Raw genomic sequence first — 19,753 nt, 5'->3', positions numbered from 1 at the left:
TATCCAATTCACCTTCTTTCTCAAAAAAAAAATAAATTTATCGCTCCATTACAAAAAAAAAATCTCTCCATAAACTTTGCACAGAGGAGTGCGTTAGAAAATGTAAAGCTGATTTGGAGGAAGCTAATCTAGCAAAGAATATGATGATGGAATGCAACACTTTTCATCGCAGACCTTGGCTATTCGTCCGGTCCCAATACTCTGTTCACCATGGAAAAGTATAACACAGGCACTTGTAGCAAATAATGTTAAGCTGTATGAGAAAAGTCGTTACATACAAGATTATGCAAAGAATTGGCCTCTCTCTCGAAAACAGAGAAAGCGTGCTAAAGATGTAGTGAGTGGGTTCAGTTCATAAATAAAATCGAAATACAAGAAGGTATATGAAGATTACATAAACCATTTTTCTGTGTTTTTCAAAGAAGGAAAAAAAACGTAGACAGAATTACACTTACAATTATGCTCGGAATTTCGGCTCAAAACAATTCATCCTGTGAGACGCAGATAAAAGAGGACATTTATGTGACAGGTTTCTTTTGTTATCTAACTTTAACAGAGGAAAAAAGCATCCTACATCATATCATGTGTAATGGCCGTCAATTCTCACAAATTCATAGTCATGTCGGCCCCGCTAAGGCAACTTTTAATGCATTTACCATGAAGCCAAATTGAAAAAACCTGGGTTACTGATAAAGTTTGTATGAGCTGCTTCAAACTCACACTAGCAAAGTTATAAACACGTCTCCAAAGTTATATATAACATATTTCCATGTTGGAATTGTCTATTGAGAAGAAGCATGGATATGGAGAGCAAAGGAGTGCCGATGACGGAAGTCAGTTCCAACATGAATTGCATGGATTTAAATTGAGATCACTTGTTTCTTATGTTTTCCATGGAATCGCCGCCATGCTCACTCTAATAGCCATTGCCTTGATCATTCTGGTATGCTCCTCCAAGAAGTCATCTCATCATAATGATGGAAACACTCGTAAATGATCAGTTGACAGTCCAGATAAAAAAAGCGCGGTATCATATTAAGATATGGAGGATAAAGTCATGGTTATTATGGTGGACGATGAGAAACCAAACTTTCTGGCCCAACCTATAGCAAAGTTCCTAAATTCTGCCAGTAGAGACAAATGAATATAAAAGAAGAAAACTTGCATGTAATGAAAGCATATGCTACTGCATCGATGCATTCTGAGGATTTGATATGACCCATTTTGTTTCTTGCTTCTGTATATATTGTGCCTGGCTAAATGCAACAGGGTAATTTACACATGAATTTTAATGCCTTTTCTGAAAAAAAAAAAAAATTAGATACCAAATATTAACTGACCAAATTAATGGAGTTTTCCATGTGCCTGTAGAGTTTGAATCTCCTCTTCACATCAGCTGCAGTATTACTAGAGCTCTGTTACCACAATAATGGCAGTAGTATCCTCAGACACGTAACTTTATTAATCAGAAAAAAACAATTACATATTGATTTTGCAAGAGTTTACACCCGAACAACCAAACACTCTTGCAATGAGCTATTTATAAGCTCAATGTCCTAACTACCTCTAATTATGGATCACTTATGCAATAACAAGTGTCCACTTACAATAAAATCTATTCAAACAATCTTACTAACAATTCTCCTAAAATAGAGCCTAAGATATGACACATTTGTAGAGTCATATCTTTTACAACAATATACTAATTCTAAATGTCTCCATTAAATAATTAAATATTCTAGATTAATAATTATTAATTTAATATCTTAAATTAATAATTATTTTATTCTAACTTAATAACCTATGATAATATTTATTTTTGGATCATCTAACATTTAAATATTTAGAAAACAAAAATTTAGTATGCACAAAAATTAATTAATTTTATAATATATAAAACATGTAATTAATTAAAAAATAAATAATCATTGATAATAATAATATTGTTATTTTTATAACATTCATCAGTGTATTATTGAGAGTTTGCACCTAAAAGAAAGAAGAACCAGGTTTTGAAAAGTGAAAAATACTTGATCCTGTACAAACTTTATTTGGGAGATGATGTAGAGATGGTTCAGGCAATGGAATATGTTGAGAAATCATTGGTTGGAAGGGCGAGATGTCGTAGATTTTGATTAAATACCCTTAGGAGTGGAGGAATGAATAAATCAACCCATTGGTTTCAGATTCTCCAGAAATATTTCTCCTAGATAAGGGTTGGATATAGATGAACTTCAAAATCTCATGAGGAGACCGAAAATATTGCAATAGAGTTATGGGCATCGATTCCACTCCTGTAATATTCAAGTTTTGGTCTCCATTATTTGATACTAGTAATGAGAGGCTAGATGTGGTTCCATTATGGGTTCATTTTCTAGGCTTTCCATCACATATGTGGAATATTCCAAGCTTTGAAATTTTTGGGGAATAGTTTGGGACAATTTCTAGATGTAGACTTCTCTTTCAAAGAGGCCAAACATATGACCATGGCTTGTGTACTTGTGAGTTTGGACCTTTGGGAAAAGCTACATGAGACTATGAATATTGCAAATGGTACATATATAATTCAAATTTTGGATTATGAAGGCCTTTCGTTTAGGTGTAGGAGGTGTCATGGATATTGCTATCTAGTAAACAATTGTTGTCTTCCTTTCAAAAAACCCTCAACTTATGATGAAGGCATCAAGAATCGAAGGAAAACAGTAGGGGCTTGGGCTTCTTATGCAAGTTTCTAAAGGGAGGTTCAGGTGGGGTATAAACCTCAAGTGCTGACTAGATTTGTTCTGCCAAGCTCCATGATGGCATCTTTTAGCACCAAGTTTGTACCTCTCCTAAAGGTCCAAAGGTTATGATTATCAGTTCATTGTGCAAGGGGTTATGTAATGGCCTATGATTTTTTTTAATGGAAGTGACATCAAGCTTAGAAATATTTCAAAAGAGTTTATTTAAGTTATATCTAAGCTTTCCCTAAGTTTTACAACAAATCAGAGCCTATAGAATGCCTAGAACGAGCGCTACAAAAATATTTCGTAACGCGCTATGAAATTTTGGAAATATGAGTTTCCAAACTGCTTTTCAAGTGCCAAAACTATTTTTCAAGGAGATTTACCCTTATTAAACCTTTATGTGACATTTGGTAAAGGTTTCAAGCCTAAGAGATGGATTTTAAATTAAACCCTAAACCGATAGTTTGCCCTAAAATGATAATTTCCAACATTTTTCTTGTTTTAGCCACTACGTTCAAACACAAATTTCAAAAAAGTGGTGATGAATTTCAAAAAACAAAAATAAAAGATTGTGGGGAATGAGTTTATTTAAAAAAACCTCTTTCAGTTTTTACACAACTATCACGGTTTGAGAGATTTGAATGCCTCTTTGAAGCCTATTTTTCAGAAATTTGCGAGATTTTTCGAAATTCTAAGTTCCTATAAAAATGGCAAGTCAACAGCTAAAGGCCACATCATCAAATTCCACTTGGGGATCATACTAAAGATGGGTGAAGAGTTTTTTCACATGCATTTCTTTTGGATATTGATAGTTATTGTAATTAATACTTTCCTAAACATTGCAGATCTTAGATTTATAAATCGTTCCTATATAATGAATGAAAAAGAAGGAAGAAGGGTTGGAATTTGAAACAAAGTATTCTTTTGTTGTGTGTGTGATCAAATTATTCATCTTTTCAAGTGTAAAGAGGACTAAAATATTATGTTCATGATATATATAACCCTGTGATGGTATGTTCAATTAGTTTCTTCTGTAATAGTTTCCTTTCTATGTGATATCATTTATATGTTATCTTCTGGTGTTTAACTTAAATTATGTGACATAATTCATTAGTTTAATGCTTTAGTTCATATGATTTAGACATCTGCATTATTTCTCCTAAATCTTGTAGGATTCATGTTTCATGCCCTGCTATAGTGGGTTGTTTTCTCCTTACACTACCATTCATATGATGTTTGGTATGTCTACAATTTTCCATCTGTCCCATCTCTGTCCCTATTGATTCATACATTCAAGATCTCAGTAGCTACATCTAAAACTTGAATTGTTGACCATATTTCCCAATGGATTGATTGCTTCATCCTAACCACCACATTCAAAATCCAGAAACCCTATTGAAGATCTGGCCATTGTTTGAAGACACAACCAGTTTCTAAGCTTAGTGATTAGGTTTCCAGAGAGAGCCCTCTCTGGATTGAAGGGGCTAGCCTTCTATCTACAATATTGGTTTGAAAATGTTACCTTAGGGAGTTTTCTGTTACAGCCAAGAAACTTTCTGAGTGATAACATCTTGGCGACCATACTGAGGAAGAGCGACTCATTGTTATCGGGAAAACAAGTGTCCATTTAGAGCTGCTAGTCCCACTAAGACGGGTAGCTATCTTAGAAACAAACAAACTAAAGTTACTTGTGTTTTCCTTTATGAGAGATAGATGAGAGAGAAGAAGAGAGTACCAACCTCAGTCTTTCGCTAGTCTCCTTGCTTGTTTCCTCTCTCCTTTGATAGAGCTTTCGCCACTCCTTTGTCACTTGTCCCGCTTCAAAGAACACCTGTAGAATCAAAGCAGCAAAATACCATCAAAGCATAGAGATCTATAACCATAAACAATGTAGGATTAGATGTACATTAACCATATAAATGTGTTATAGATCTAACCCAAAAATATATGATAATAGAAATAAACCCAAGAATAATAAGATCAAAATAGGTAGAAATGATTCTCTTTATTGATTAAACCCTTAAGGTAGGGCAACACCATACATTCACTCCTTAAGGAAGGAGAACACTCCACAAGCCATATGCTTGTTCATACAATAATCCTTGACACCTCTCCATGTGGAGTCTCTAGCCTCTATATAGGCCTCATACATACAATACCATGGGTCATTACCATGGTTCCCTCATACCATCGAACTAATACCATGGGCCCATAACATTATTACTAACTACTTGTGGTCCCTTACATGATATGGGTTAACCACCTTATTTATTACTATGGCCCATCCCATTATTACATTATTACCTTGGGTACCTCCCTTTGTACCCCATATTATCCCCCCTAGGTATATAACATTCCACCCCCCTTAGCATGTTTCATCTTCGAAACATGGAAAGAACACAAATAATAAGATCTACTCAAAAGAGTAGTCCACTAGTCCCATGCATGTGCATCTAGCCATCCAATAGAAAGTTGAACCCTTGATCTCGCTGGTGCCTCGCTCACTTGAGATGGAAGTTGACCGTGTTAGCTCTTTTGTGTTGATGTGTAGTAGGTGGATCTTCGCTCCTCTCTATTTGTCCTGCGGGGGTTTTTTTCCTTGTGGCTAATTGGTTGCTATCTTGATGGTTGTCTTGCGGGGTGATGTGGGTGATGATATGTTGAAGTTTTAACCCACAGTGTCTTTTTCTTTAATTCTCCCCTTACTGGAGCCTGACTATTATGTTGTGGTGCCTGTTGTGGTGTCTTATCTTCCAATATTACTTCAACCACTGAGCCCTCATCTGATGTATCAACACCTGTAACCTTTTCTGCTTCAACCTCTGTTTGTGTTTGATTGTCGATCATCACTAGCTTATCATCTGATATGTCAGTCCCTAGAACATCTTCTACTTTACCCTCCTTGGACTCTACCTGTTTATTGATGGAAATATCCTGTAATGTAATTTTCTTCTTTTTATACCAGAGCTTCAAGAATTTCTTCTGCACATTAATATTGATAGTACCCACAGATTCCATCCAAGAATATCCCAAAACAACATCCATATTATCCATCTCTGAAGTATAAAAATCACCATGCAACACATACTTATCCATAGAAATCTTCAAATCCTTATACACTTGAACATCCTCATCATCCACCTATGTGTTTTCAATGTGTTTTACTGGAACTTGCAATTTTTTTGCCAAATTAACATTGATAAAATTATTCTTGCAACTAGGATTTGTAGAAACAATGATCTTCTTTTTCTGAATCAATCCATGAACCTGCAATAAGGAGATACCAGCAGAAAATAACCCTTTAGGTTTCTTAGTTTCCTTCTTTCCTGTAAAGATAAAATCTTTGCTAGGCTGTGTGTCTGTCTGTGTGAGCTTATCCACAAGATTAGATTTATAGTCAAAGTGGTCACAAACAGTTTTTGCAAACATCTCCCAAGTAGTTACCCTTGGATGGCATTTTTGATGACACTGCCACCATTGCCATCTTTCATGGTCCAAGTACATTTTTCCCGCACTCAGCTGAGTCTCATCATCATAGATGTAATTCAATTTGAAATATTTCTACATTTGTGCTAGCCATTCGGTTGGATGAGAGCCATCAAATTTATACAAGTCCTTCAAATTCTGATCTAGGCCCGCCATCATAAAAAAATTGGCGAAAATTTGAAATGGTCACACATTTGTCAATATTGCTCAGAATCCCTATTATGACCTATTTTTGGAAATGGAACAACCATTCTACATCTACCCATGTGATAGAAATCTTGATCCAGGCACTAGAATTTCAGATCTGTGTTACAACTCTCCTGTCGTCACCAAAATTTCTGCAAAAAAGCGCTGATTTTAAATCAGCGATATCTCCCTCATCCGAACTCCAATTTGACTAATTTTTTTGAAATTAGGTATTTTTTCACAAAGAATCCAGATATGCAATTAGATTTTGCAAATATTGCACTAGGATGCCCAAATCTGCACCACAAACTCGCTGCCCCGAAAAATTGTCTGCAACCCCACTGATTTTTAAATCAACGATATCTCCTTCATCCAGACTCTGATTCGACTGATTTTTTTTTTTTTTAATCAAGTATTTTTTCACATAGAATCTAGATCTGCAACTAGATTTTGTAGATCTTGCACCAAAATGTACAGATCTGATCTGCAAACTCGTCGCCCCCGAAATCCTGCAAAAAAAAAAAAAAATTCTCCACTTTTTTGCCCAAGAAATTGCTATGAAACCACTTGTTATAACTCTAATACCACTTGTTATAGATCTGATATGAAAATATAAGAAATGATACCAATATACCCAATAACTGTAGATAACACCAAAAATAACAAGATATGAATATAGATAGAAATGATTCTTTATTGATATCAAACCCTTAAGGTAGGGCAACACCATACATTCACTCCTTAAGGAAGGAGAACACTCCACAAGCCATATGTTTGTTCATACAATATTCTTTGACACCTCTCCATGTGGAGTCTCTAGCCTCTATATAGGCCTCATATAATACCATGGGTCATTACCATGGTTTCCTCATACCATCGAACTAATACCATGGGCCCATTACATTATTACTAACTACTTGTGGTCGCTTACATGATATGGGTTAACCACCTTATTTATTACTATGGCCCATCCCATTATAACATTATTACCTTGGGTACCTCCCTTTGTACCCCATATTATCCCCCCTAGGTATATAACAAAATGCATATACAAATACAAGATTCAAAGATATACAAGCATATGGAGGAAAACTCAAATGGCTTTATTGATAGAAGTAGTAGAAGAGAGGATTACAACCAAGCTGTATGATCCAGCATCATCCTCCCAGCATGAAAGCCCTCTTCACTTCATACAAAGCAAGATCACCCAACAATGTCTTCAAAGAGAAACCAACAACACTTCCTTGCAAATTACAAAATTCCAGCCTCTGGATCTCTAGGATGAGGGATCCATCTATAGATGTTTGCAGGAGAGTGAGTCAGCTTCTGGGATTTTGATTAGTGTCATTTCACTGATAGTTCTTGGTTCCACTTGGAGATTTCAAATCTCTTACTCATCCCTGGGCAAATTCAGAGAGGCAAGTGTCATATGAGCAGTCTCTAGAAGATTCTTTGAGTTTCCGCCTAGAAAACTGCTTTTGCCATTTGTCTGCTCTCGCTCATCGTACCCTACAGAAGGGCTTTCCAGTATGCATCACACCCCCCATGTGTAATAGGTGAGATGCATCCCACTCTATGCATGGAGCAGTCTGTATGGTCCATTTTTGACCAGTTCTGAGTAGTTTTTAAGGGAGAACTTCTGGGAAATGATGTAATCAGCTGACCTTGTTCCTTTAGGGTATGAAACAACACTTTTAGGGGTATATAAGCCCTTGGTTTATGGACATATGTGATTGGGGTTGTAGTGCCCAAATATGTCTATAATAGTTGCCCCCTAAAGAATGAGGTCGTAAATCTTTTGATGTCGGGTGAAATGCTTTATAATGAGGATTTGAGGTTTTTTGAACTTGAAGGTGACCTGTAATAAGATACAATACAATACATTATTTTCATGATATAGCTGAGGCGGGCATTCCCATGCTTAGCTTTATAAATTCATTTTCATGTACATTAGACAAACAATCGTCTGTGTGGTACACTGATGATTCTGGTAGAGCCATCATCCCTTAGCTTGGATGATTATCTATGCAGCAATGATGTGCATTTGATGTCTTTATTTTCCTGAATATATCGTAGCCCAGATGGATGAAACTAGATCCGGGGTCTTCAAACTCGTTCAATCTTCGACCGAAGTACAAGTTGATCCATGTGAAAAGATGTTCTGATGTCGAACATGGAAATACATCATCTGATTACCAGCCAATGATGTAAGCTGTTAACAGGTGCGAGAGGAATCACCGATAATGATAATGACCCTCAAGGTACTACAGTACAATTCATGTGGTGTGAATACATGAGTTGATGTCGAACACCACGCAAAATCTTTCGGTCGAAGGCCATTGATGTAAACCTATTGCTGGAAGTGAGAAACTTGCCATTAAGGTATGCAAGCTTCAAAGTACTGAAAGGGTTGTTCCTAAGTCAACTTCTTGGATAATGAGCTGTTGTCGACAAGAAGTGACCTGTCGTAGGAGGGCCTTAATGAATCCCACATCTATGACACGGAATGGAGCAAATGATTTTGTGGAGGTGAAAACGATCTGATGATACAAAGTTCAAGGTGGCGGTCATGAAAAATGGAGAGTGAAGGTATTGCAGCGGATGAGGCGTTAGCTAGATTGGTGAATTCTCTAAGCGACTTCTCTTGAACATATCGGCAACACTGAAATGGATTGGTAGTGTTAACCCCAAAATGGATGGTATGGTGGGCCAATGGTGATATGACCAGTGAATGGAATAACCCAACCCGAATCAATCATGGTGATGGAGTGAAAGTGTCATGTTCAAGAGCGACCTGCTACCAATGAAGTTATTCAAGTTTTCTTCCCTTTTTCCCCAGTCATTGCTGACCTGTACCTCTTTATTTTTATCAAGCTTAAGGAGGATAACATGTGCTTGTTCTATAATTTTCCCTTCGGGAAAACCTGTCGCTATGTTTTAACGAGCCTAGCAACAGTGAAACTCGCTCTTGTCTGCATGGACAAGTTTGTCACTATTGTTTTAATGAGTTTAACGACAAAGATAACTCGGTCCTTTTCAATTTTAGAGAGTCTAAAATGAGACATAAAGGCAACTCCAGTAGTCATTTTTCATAATGTAATCCCTTAAGTCCGAAAAAGTTTAAAATAATACAAAAGGGATGACTTTTCGATAGTTTTAATGAGCCGAACAAGACAAGCGCTCAATCTTTTTGTGTAATGATCCCTCAGGTCCAAAAATATTAAAATCTAGAGGAGGGATGGCACTTCCAATCACTTTAATGATCTAGAGAGGCCAATTGCTCGACAATCTTTTCATATTTTACGAGTTAGATGAAAAGAGCTTAAAGGGGACACGTTTTTTGAGGAACGAGTGATGTTTTTGGATAGCAACTGGTTCTAGGTGAGGTTTGGAACTTTTCAATCACGGCAGTGTAAAGAAGGTGGCTAATAGAATCACTCATCACATCTATTCCTCAAAAGGGTAAACAATCAAATGGAGGTGTATGATCGGCTAAAAAAGAGTGGAGGTGATGGTAAGAACACGACCAAGGATCAAAAGTTGATAATTATGCGATCGCAAAGATTATTTACCGAAGATGGGTTAATTTTTTAATGAGCTTAAACTCTGGAGAAACATTTGCTCATTGTTAGGTTTATTTTTTAACGACCTTGAACTTCGCGTAAAACTGCTCCTGATAATAGTCAGAGATGTTGATTTCACCATTAACACTATGTTCTTCTAACAGTCGTACTGCCTGTTCAATTACTCCATCAAATTGATTAGAAATGTAAATACATGCTTGAAAAATGAGTTAAACAACAATATTTTACTTGAACTACGTGAATAGTAACATAAAAGTAGTTTTTACCTCTCATTTTTACCATTTCATTCAAATTTGGGATTTTTGGAGCTCTGGAGATGTTTTCCCTCTCGATTTTCACTAGCTGATTCCAGGAGATTCTGTGGACTATTTTCGACGCTGTCTATACCAGGTAGGAGCTAACCCTGATCTCTTCAATTGCATTCTTTCCTTTTCTGATTCTGAGCATGTTTTCCTATTCTTCTGGGCCTCTGGGGTTTGAACAATTCGTTCTCTCCCCATCGCACCTAGTATACATCGAAAGGTGTGATGCATACTGAGCTGGCCATTGGCTAGTCAAGATGCATTCCACCTAGTACACAGCTGGGGTGCGATGGGCACAAAAAGGAAAGTTTATGCACTATTTTTTCATGGAAATTTTGCCTATTTTTGCATGAATCAAGATCCTAATTCTTCTCTTGTTTTTTTTTCATAGATTCATCAGATCAAGATGGTCGTTACATGGCGTGAACGTGAGCATGAAGAAGAGGACATGATTGCTTTACATGATCCGAGTATGGTGACTGCATTGCAGAACTGTTGCTTGCTCAAATTCTTCCAAATATCCAGCATGAGGCAACAAATCAATTTGTTGCAATATTTTCTTGTTGCATGGGATCCTACCAACCAAGTGTTCTAGACAAGGTAAATCCATCCCTTTGATAGTTGAGGATATCTACTTCTTGAACGGTTTATCGAGGCGTGATGCCCCTCTCTCACTATCAGGATCCGCCCATGGGGGTGAATCCGTGAGGGATTATATTCGCCGATTCTGTAGAGATGGATCTCAGCCAAGCAGGGATGGTAAGATCAGTATTTGAGATGTCAGTAACCGGTCCATGAGGACTATTTTATTCACCTTTGTTAGATTGGCTAGTAGCACGGCTCTTCATTTGGCCAACAGGTCTTATATGCAGTATGCTTTGGAATGCCTTGAACCAAAGTTATTCAACTAGTGTGATGCAGTACTTCCAGTTATAAAAGAAAAGCTTACCAAGGTGAAGAACGGAAGATCCAAGAACTTTGGTTGTGGTTCTATTCTGACTGCTTTCGCCTTGGAGAGGATCCCACTGATGCAGCCACAATACATTTCACTTGGGCCACTAGTGCTGACGGAACCATGAATGCAGAGATGAGTTGATCTTATGGACAACCATGCTAGTCAGTCACAATTTCATTCTCTGATGCCTTCTTTGAGTGGTTTGATTGTCAGGAGATGGTCTTTGCTAAGTATCCATATGATGGGATGGATTTCCGGGGTGACCCAGATTTGGTGCTACCGGCCGGCAAGCAGTGGGGTATTATAGGTAAAAATATTTGACCATATCTCTATTTATTGTTTTCATAATGTTCTTGTATCTTTTAAATGTTATCAAGACTAATAAAACCCATATATTTGTGCAGATATTGGACCAGTGCGACTAGCAGCGTGCCCGAGGGTAGCAGTTGTCGTTCCAGCAGGAGAGGCTGTAGGGAGGGTTGTCCTTTGCAATCTGGACATAGCTGAGACCCTTGCAGTGTTGTAGGATTAGATCGAGGGTCTCACCTTTGGTATTCAGGATGTGAGGACCGACGAGTTACCTTTAAGATTACAGCGCCATACTACTAGAGTGCCGAGTTGATGGACTAGGCTCTTACGTATGATCGCACTTGTCATGACTTGCTATCACCAACACCATTAGGTTAGGGTGCTTTCTTGCATTTTTGAGTTTTTGGGTCATGTGACTGATTTTGTCTTGGACACAGAACATTTTGACAAACAGTTATATATATTTTTGATTTTCGGAGCTTTATTTGGTTAAGTTATATGATCCTGATGCAAATGTTAATTAAAATTCTTTCTTTTATAAATGCTACAAATGTCTATCTAACACATAATTTTCTAATGAATCAATTAATGTGTTTATCTTCTGGAAATGTGTTGATATTGAATAGAATCAAACTTCCTTTCCAAAATCTTGACCCTTAGGAACATACGATAGTTAGCTGGATTCCGAATAGAATAGATGTCAATAAGCTGTAGGATGAAAAGTTGTGAGTCTAGCCTGACAATAAGTTGGCGTATGCCATGTGTGATGGCATCAGAGAGAAGTTCAATCAACGTGCTATACTCAGCGATGTTGTTCATTGACTGACCAATACATACTCCTCTGAAACTCACTAACTTGCCGCTTAGATAAAAAATGGCCCAGGCTGCGGAAGATAGGTTCCGCGTACTACGACTAGCTCCGTCGGCATATCCAAAAAATGATTCCAATAGGTTTGACATTTGCAACAAATGAAAAAGTGGATTACCTAACCAAAATGATCACTCTTGATGAAAACAAAAACATAACAAAAGCATATAAAGGGATTACTACACTCAGTCAAGCATAGTAACGCTTAAGGTACAACCCGTTTCGGGGTTACGCCAGTGGAATCCCATCGTAATATACTAGCTCGTAGGATCCTTTTGCTAACAATCGTTTAACAATGTGGGGACCCATCCACAAATATTGGAACTTACCTGCTCCCACTTTATCGAATTCTTGATCGTAAAACTAGCCCAGGTCACCTTCTGAGAAGACACAGGGTTTGACATTTTTATCAAATTGCGCCTTAACTCGTTTCTTATGAGCTTCATTAGCCAAGGTGGCATCATGATGGGTTTCATCCAATTGGATTAGTTCCAAGAAATTAGCCTCTTCCTTTGAAGTTCCAGGGAGAAGGTCAACTGCGAGCTTGAGAGATGAAATCTCACACTGAATTGGTAAAACAGCTTCCAGGCCATACACCAGCTGAAAGGGTGTAAACCTAGTCACATTTATTACCGAGGTTCTATATGCCCACAAGGTTGAGTACAAGATTAGGTGCCAACTCCGTTTTTGGACTCCAATCATCCTCTATAGCATGCACTTCAGGACTTTGTTGATGGCCTCAACTTGTCTGTTAGCTTGCGGATAATACAGAGTAGAACTGTCATGGGACAATCAAAATTTGGCAGCCAATTCGACCATCATGTGATTGTGGAAATGCGATCCATGATCTATGACTATAGCCTGTGGAACACTGAACCTAGAGACTACATGATTGAAAAAGAAGAGAGCAATCGTTTCATCGTTTTTTTTTAATGTAGGAATCACCTCGGCCCATTTCGTAAAATAGTCAATTGCGACTATGATATACCCATGCCCCCCGGTCAAGGTGGGGTTACATGTCATGAAATCTATGCCCCATTTGGTGAATGGCCCAACAACAACTACTGGATGCAGAGGTGCGGGTGGTATTCTGGTTTTGCGGTCGAAGATTTCACAAACATGGCAACTTCGGGTTATGTAATCTTTGAACATTATTGGCCAGAAGTAACCAGCTCGTAAAATATTTTGCGTCGTAGCGTAACCAAATTGATGCCCCCCACATGCACCTGAATGACAATCATTCAAGACTTTTTTGGCCTCCTCATGGGTGAGGCACCTTCGCAGAACTGTATCGATACTGCGACGGTAAAGTGTATCGCCGACGATCATGTAGTCTTTTTCTTGGTGTTGAGTACATTGTTGTTCTAAGTGAGAGGTATTAGGCCTGTATGTTTGGGTTTGGAGATAGATGATTATATCTCCATGCCACGGATCGCTCGATGATATCAAAAACAAAGATTCATCCACAATTGATGCTTTGGATGTTGAATCATTAGACGACGATGGGAAGTTGCATAGTAACTCCGCGAAAACTAGAGATTTATTTGATTTGGATTTTACGAATTCCATATCAAACTCTTGCAAAATAGCCATCCATTTCGAATATTTGCCCCAAAGTAACTGAAGTGACAAAATGTAATTCATAGGGTTGCAATCTGACAAAATGGTAGTTTTGCGAAAGAGGATATAGTGTCAAAATATTTGTACTGCTTGAACAGCTGCAAGAGCCAGCTTTTCAACATAGGAGTATATGCTTTTTGTGTCATTTAAGTTTCGGCTTAAATAATAAACAGGATGTTCAATTCCATTTTCTTCTTGAACTAAAACCATTGCGATGGTTGTATTTGCTGCACCTAGATACAGGTTAAAGTCTTTTTGATAATCAGGAGTGTACATTAATGATGCTTTTATTAGGGATTCCTTTAGAGAATCAAAGGAAGCTTGTGCAACCTAATCCCAGTTGAAGGGTACTTCTTTTTTCAAAAGACACATATAACCTTTAGCAAGTTCAGTGTAATTTGGAATGAACCTCCTCAGAAAGTTTGCTTTCCCTTGGAGTTTCTGAATCTGAAGCAAATTTGAAGGTGGAGGCATATCAATGATTTCCTGAACCTTACATGGGTCGAGCCGAATTCCGTCCTTATAAACCACGAAGCTAAGTAAATGACCAGAACTGACACAAAACACCTACTTGTGTGGATTGAGTCGTATCTTGTAGTGTCGGCAACGTAGAAATATAGCTCTCAAATGTTGCAGATGATCAGTCCGCTTTCGTGAATGAGTTGGTATATCATCAAGATATGGTTGAACGATGTTCTTGATATCATGGAAGGCATAATTCATAGCCCCCTGAAAGGTTTCCCTTGCGTTCTTTAAACCGAAAGCTAATTTGCGGTACGCGAATGTGCCCCACGGACATATAAATGCAGTCTTCGACTGGTCCTGTGGGTGGATATTTATTTGATTATGCCCAGAAAATCCATCCATAAATGAAAAGATTTCACATCCCGCACATTCATCAATTATCTGGTTGATGAAGGGTGTAGGGTAGTTTTCCTTTGGACAATCTTGATTTACATCCCTATAATCAACGCACACTCTAATCGTTCCTTGCTTTTTCATCACAGAAACAATATTCGATACCCAATCAGTTAGAGGAACTGGGTAAATGAAACCAACATGTAAAAGTTTTTCAACTTCTGCCTTGATGGTAGTGGCTTTTTTCGAGTGCACCTGCCGAAGCCGTTGTCGTACCAGTTTTGATATTTGGATACATCTTGATTTCGTGTTCACTATGCTCAAGTCAATGCCTAGCATTTCTTCAAATGACCATGCAAAGACATCTCTGAATTCGCGAAAGAGAGCATAATATATTTCCAGTTCTGAAGAAGAACAAGATTTTCCGACATGAATATTCTCTACAAAATCAGGTTTGGTCAAGATATTTATGGCGATAGTTTCTTCAATGTTGGATAGATTTCGATCAGAATCCATCGTATTTACAGTATTTGATAGAAAATAAAAAATTGAAGGATCAGCAAGGTTGTTGGAATAATCTTCGTTGTAATTTGGAAGATGGGAACGATGGTGGTAATCTTCCCATGGTGCCTCTCCTATCATCATCGACTGAATAATTCCTTCGTCTGTAGAATGTACATGTGACCAAAGATCTAAAGAGGTGCCATATTCCTTTGACCTATCTACCTAAACACTCGATGAGCATTGATTTGGGTTTGCCGCCCAGGCTGAGAAAATTGATTGCTACAAAATCTCTATTGGGCTTGGAGGCAATACTTGTTGATGATCCATGCTAACAAAATGTTCAGAAATATTCTGAATGGAAGATATCATATTGTAGGTTCCTACTGTTTCCACTTCCGCCAGATTACTCGGAGGTGGTAGGGAAAAAGTACCCATCAAGGTAGGGTATTTCAGTAGGCCTACTCCGACATTTTGAAGCGAATGAGAGCTTCCATGGATCATTCAAATGCTTCCCATAACTTGTGAACTGTTGGGGAGAAAGGTTTGTTGATCAATGATTGTAATTCCTCCTTGAAAAGGAAATGCAATCTTTCTAAAGTAAGTTGATACAACAGCAGCCATAGCATAAATCCAAGGCTTTCCTACTAGGATATTGTAATCGAGGTTTCCATCAATAACTTTGACGTCAATTTCTACTATTTTTCCCCCTAGTTCAACTTGCAAGTTACTTAAGATCCCATACGGGGTGTATGTTCGTCCATCGAATACTTTTAATGCCGTTGATGATCTTGAAAAGGGTGGTGATCCTAAAGTTTTCTAGCAACTCATTAACATAATGCAGATAGATGCCCCCTCATCAATAATTGTTCGATGAACAGTTTTGCTGAGGGATTTCACTTGGATGAGGAAAGCGAGTTGAGCTAGTAACTAAGGTTCATATCCTTTATGATTAAAGGCCACAAGATTGGAATCCGCTGGGTCAATCCCACCTATTACTAATAATAGAGCCTGCTTTTGGGAGGGGAAATTTTGCAGTACTTCAAGTGTCGACATAGCGAATGATGATTGCGCCAGATCCTCTACTATATTATAATTTTGTGTTGCTCGGGCACGAGGATTAAATGTCAATTTGTGTACTACTCCCTTTGGCAGCTTTATTGTTAGCTCAGGAATGATGGGTGGCACAACTTTGGTTGAAGTTGTTGTCGAACTACTAGGTTGATCTGCAGCCTTGTTGTTCAACAGCTGTGGATTCCCGTAATCTTTATTCCTTGTTGATATCAAAGCATCATTTTTCTGTTTCGAAATGGACAACATAAGCACTTGGGATGGGGAAGCATTGTCTCTAGCAACCAGATTGGTTTCTGGGTTTGGAAACGGATCATTCAATACTGCTGAGGTTTTTGAACTTTTAAAAACCTTCTTAACCTCAACTTTATATGGAAAATCTCTCATCCAATGGTCCTCATCGCATATGAGACACGACTGATTAGGTTTATTTTGCCCATAAGGGTTTGCAGAAGATTTTTCAAGAGACGAATCATCGTGTTTTTTCTTTTTTCTTTTCCCTTTCTTCTTGCCCCCTAGTTGCTTCATTTCTTTGCCTTTTTCAACCAACACGGCATTAACCTACGAGGCAAGAAGTTCTTCATTTGCATTTTGGCCAGAAACTGTACGTGCTTTCTTAGATGTAGCCTTTGTGGTTTTCGTGCTGGTTGTACCTATCATGCCATTGCTGACATGAGAGTCTTTGTTTGATTTAGGAGGAGGAGGAACGGAAAACTCTGGTCTAGGACCATCAGGAATTTTTTCATAGAGTGTGCCGGATTGAGTATAGATCAAGTCTAGGTATTGCACACGAGCAATGACTTGCTCTTCAGTGACAACTCCCCCCTTAGCCACATATTTTGTAATAAAAGGTAACAATGACTTAATAAACCATTCATCTAGTAGCTGATCAGGAACATATGTTTTTACCATTCGATGACAACATCGCCACTCATGAATATGATCAGATATGTGAGTGGCTGTCGTTTGCTTAAAATTGGTAAGAAGATCCATTCCTATTTCGTACCTTATTGGTAGCTGAAAATGGTTTGAAAAGGTGGTGGCAAGGGTGCTAAAGTTATCGAATGAAGCTCTAGGCAATTTGATGTACCATTTTGCTGCCGGACCAGTTAACGTTCACTGAAAGATGTGAAGCCTAATCGAATCATCGTTGAGAGTGTTGGAAAAACACCACAGATGAAAGTTCATCACATGATTTGACGGATCTTCACTTGGATTTCTATTTAATTTAGGAATATCTGACGGGAGTTTATGAGGAATCGTCGGCCACCAAGGAGTGTAAACAATTGGATCATTTGTTAGCCTATTCAGATCTGGTAATTTTAAAGTTGAAACGAAAGGAAACTGTTGATTCAGGTTTGGCGAAGCATACCCAGGATAAGATGGGATCACCTGAGCAGTGGGTCTTTGCATACCAGCATAATTTATTTGATGCTGATAACTTTGATAAGGTTGATGGGCATAACCATTATGATATGATTGATGGTGACCATTTTGAATATATGGTTGCCCATTACCCGCAAAGCTTTGTTGCTCAGGTCCTCGGTAAGCTTGCTGGAATTGCGGTTGTTGATATTGCAGCAGCCATGGTTGTGAATCCATTTGCTGTTGTCCAATATTGGATGTTTGACCAAGATGAGGGGTGACAGTACCCATTTGAGCCTGAGTCGCTTTAGTTAAGGAGCCACTAATCGGTGATTGTGGTTGAGTCGTTGAGACAAGAGGCTGTTGTATTATGACCTGAGAGACTTGAGGTTGACATACAACAAGTAGCGCTTGTACTTGTGACACCGTCACAATAGCTGGTGTAGTGGGAATATTCGACACAGGTAGATTTGGTTGCATTGAATATACAACTCTTGGTTGTTGAGGCAGTATTGGCACCCAAACACTGGATGCAATTCCAGCTTGACTTGAATTCTGTTGTGAACTCTCATATGGTTGTTGTCCTGGAGGGAACAATGAAAAGGCATACTACCCCCCATATGCCGGAAATCCAGTGTTCAAAGGAAAAATCGGCCTTTGTAGACTAGACTGCCCAAATTGATACTGTTGTGAAGGATCAATTTGCTGAGACTCAACATAAGAAATTCCAGATATTATTCTAGACGAATAAACGGGAACAGACCATACTGTTGAAACAGTCCCTGGGTGGACTCCATCTAGCGGTTGAGAGCTAGTTGGGACAAATGGTATACCAACGAACATTGTTGGAGTAGTGGCAGGAGGTTCTGCTGCTGCTGTATCGGATGACACAGTCCAAGATGTCGATGGTTGTTCAGACATATTGAGTCTATCCAAAAGAATTCCTAGCGATTCTATAGGAACTTGCAATGAAGGGTGACTAACTTATAAATTAGAAGTATATAGGTGGATCCTAGTTCCAAAATGCAATGGGGTACTGGATGGAAGATCCTCCATAATCTCTTCTATCGCAATCAGTCCAGGTGGAAGAGGTAGACTGTCAGGTTCGTAAAATATTTCTGGTGCCGAAGAAGGTACACACTCTGCAGTGATAGATGTTGGGGGGGTTGACACCTTCCGAATTAGTCCTAGATGGAGCTAGTTCAGGAATAGATGTGTTTATCGTTACACTAGGATCAGTTCTAGTGTCCTCTTGTAACCGTGGAACTTCTTGTATAGAGACAGGGATACCAGAAATAGTTGGAGTAATTGGAGTCTCTAAGGATGTTGAAACACAAGTTTCAAACAAATCAGGAGACTTTGATCCAGTTAAACGAGATCGCTTGGCCAGGAATGGTTTTGTTTCTGGAGTCAAAGACGGTTGACTCTGTAGTCTTTGTGAACGACGGCGTTTTGATTGACTTTCTTCCACGATTGCAGATTACTTGGTCAACTCAAAATAAAAAGGGAAAGTGTTATTCCGAATTAAATGAATTTTATGACGCTTTGACACAACTTGCTTTTTCAATTTTTAAGAGTCGAGAAAAAGCTAAAGATGACTCTAGTCGCCTTCAATTTTTAATGAGCTTGAAGTGACAAGTGCTCAGATGGACCTTTTCTTTTAAGGAGTCTAAAAAGGAACGAAAGTGACTACTCTAGAAATCTAGACAGAGGGATTACCAAACCAATCGCAAAACTGCAAAATACTTTTTACGGTACGACAGTTAATCTTCCTGAATGTTGTGTTTAGTGCATTGCGATCGATAGGGCGGCAGACATGGCTTCCTAAGGATAAAGGATGTAGCCTATTGTGGTCTCCCAATATATAGTCGACAGTAGGTGGGAGCACAAGTTCATACTGGCACTTTTCGTCTCAAAGAGGA

Source organism: Pinus tabuliformis, chromosome 3_2 (assembly GCF_031772625.1).
Source record: "Pinus tabuliformis cultivar Carrire ecotype Pingquan chromosome 3_2, CPIR1, whole genome shotgun sequence".
Taxonomy (NCBI): domain Eukaryota; kingdom Viridiplantae; phylum Streptophyta; class Pinopsida; order Pinales; family Pinaceae; genus Pinus; species Pinus tabuliformis.
The sequence above is the reverse complement of the archived record's forward strand: the minus strand, read 5'-3'. Positions refer to the sequence as shown.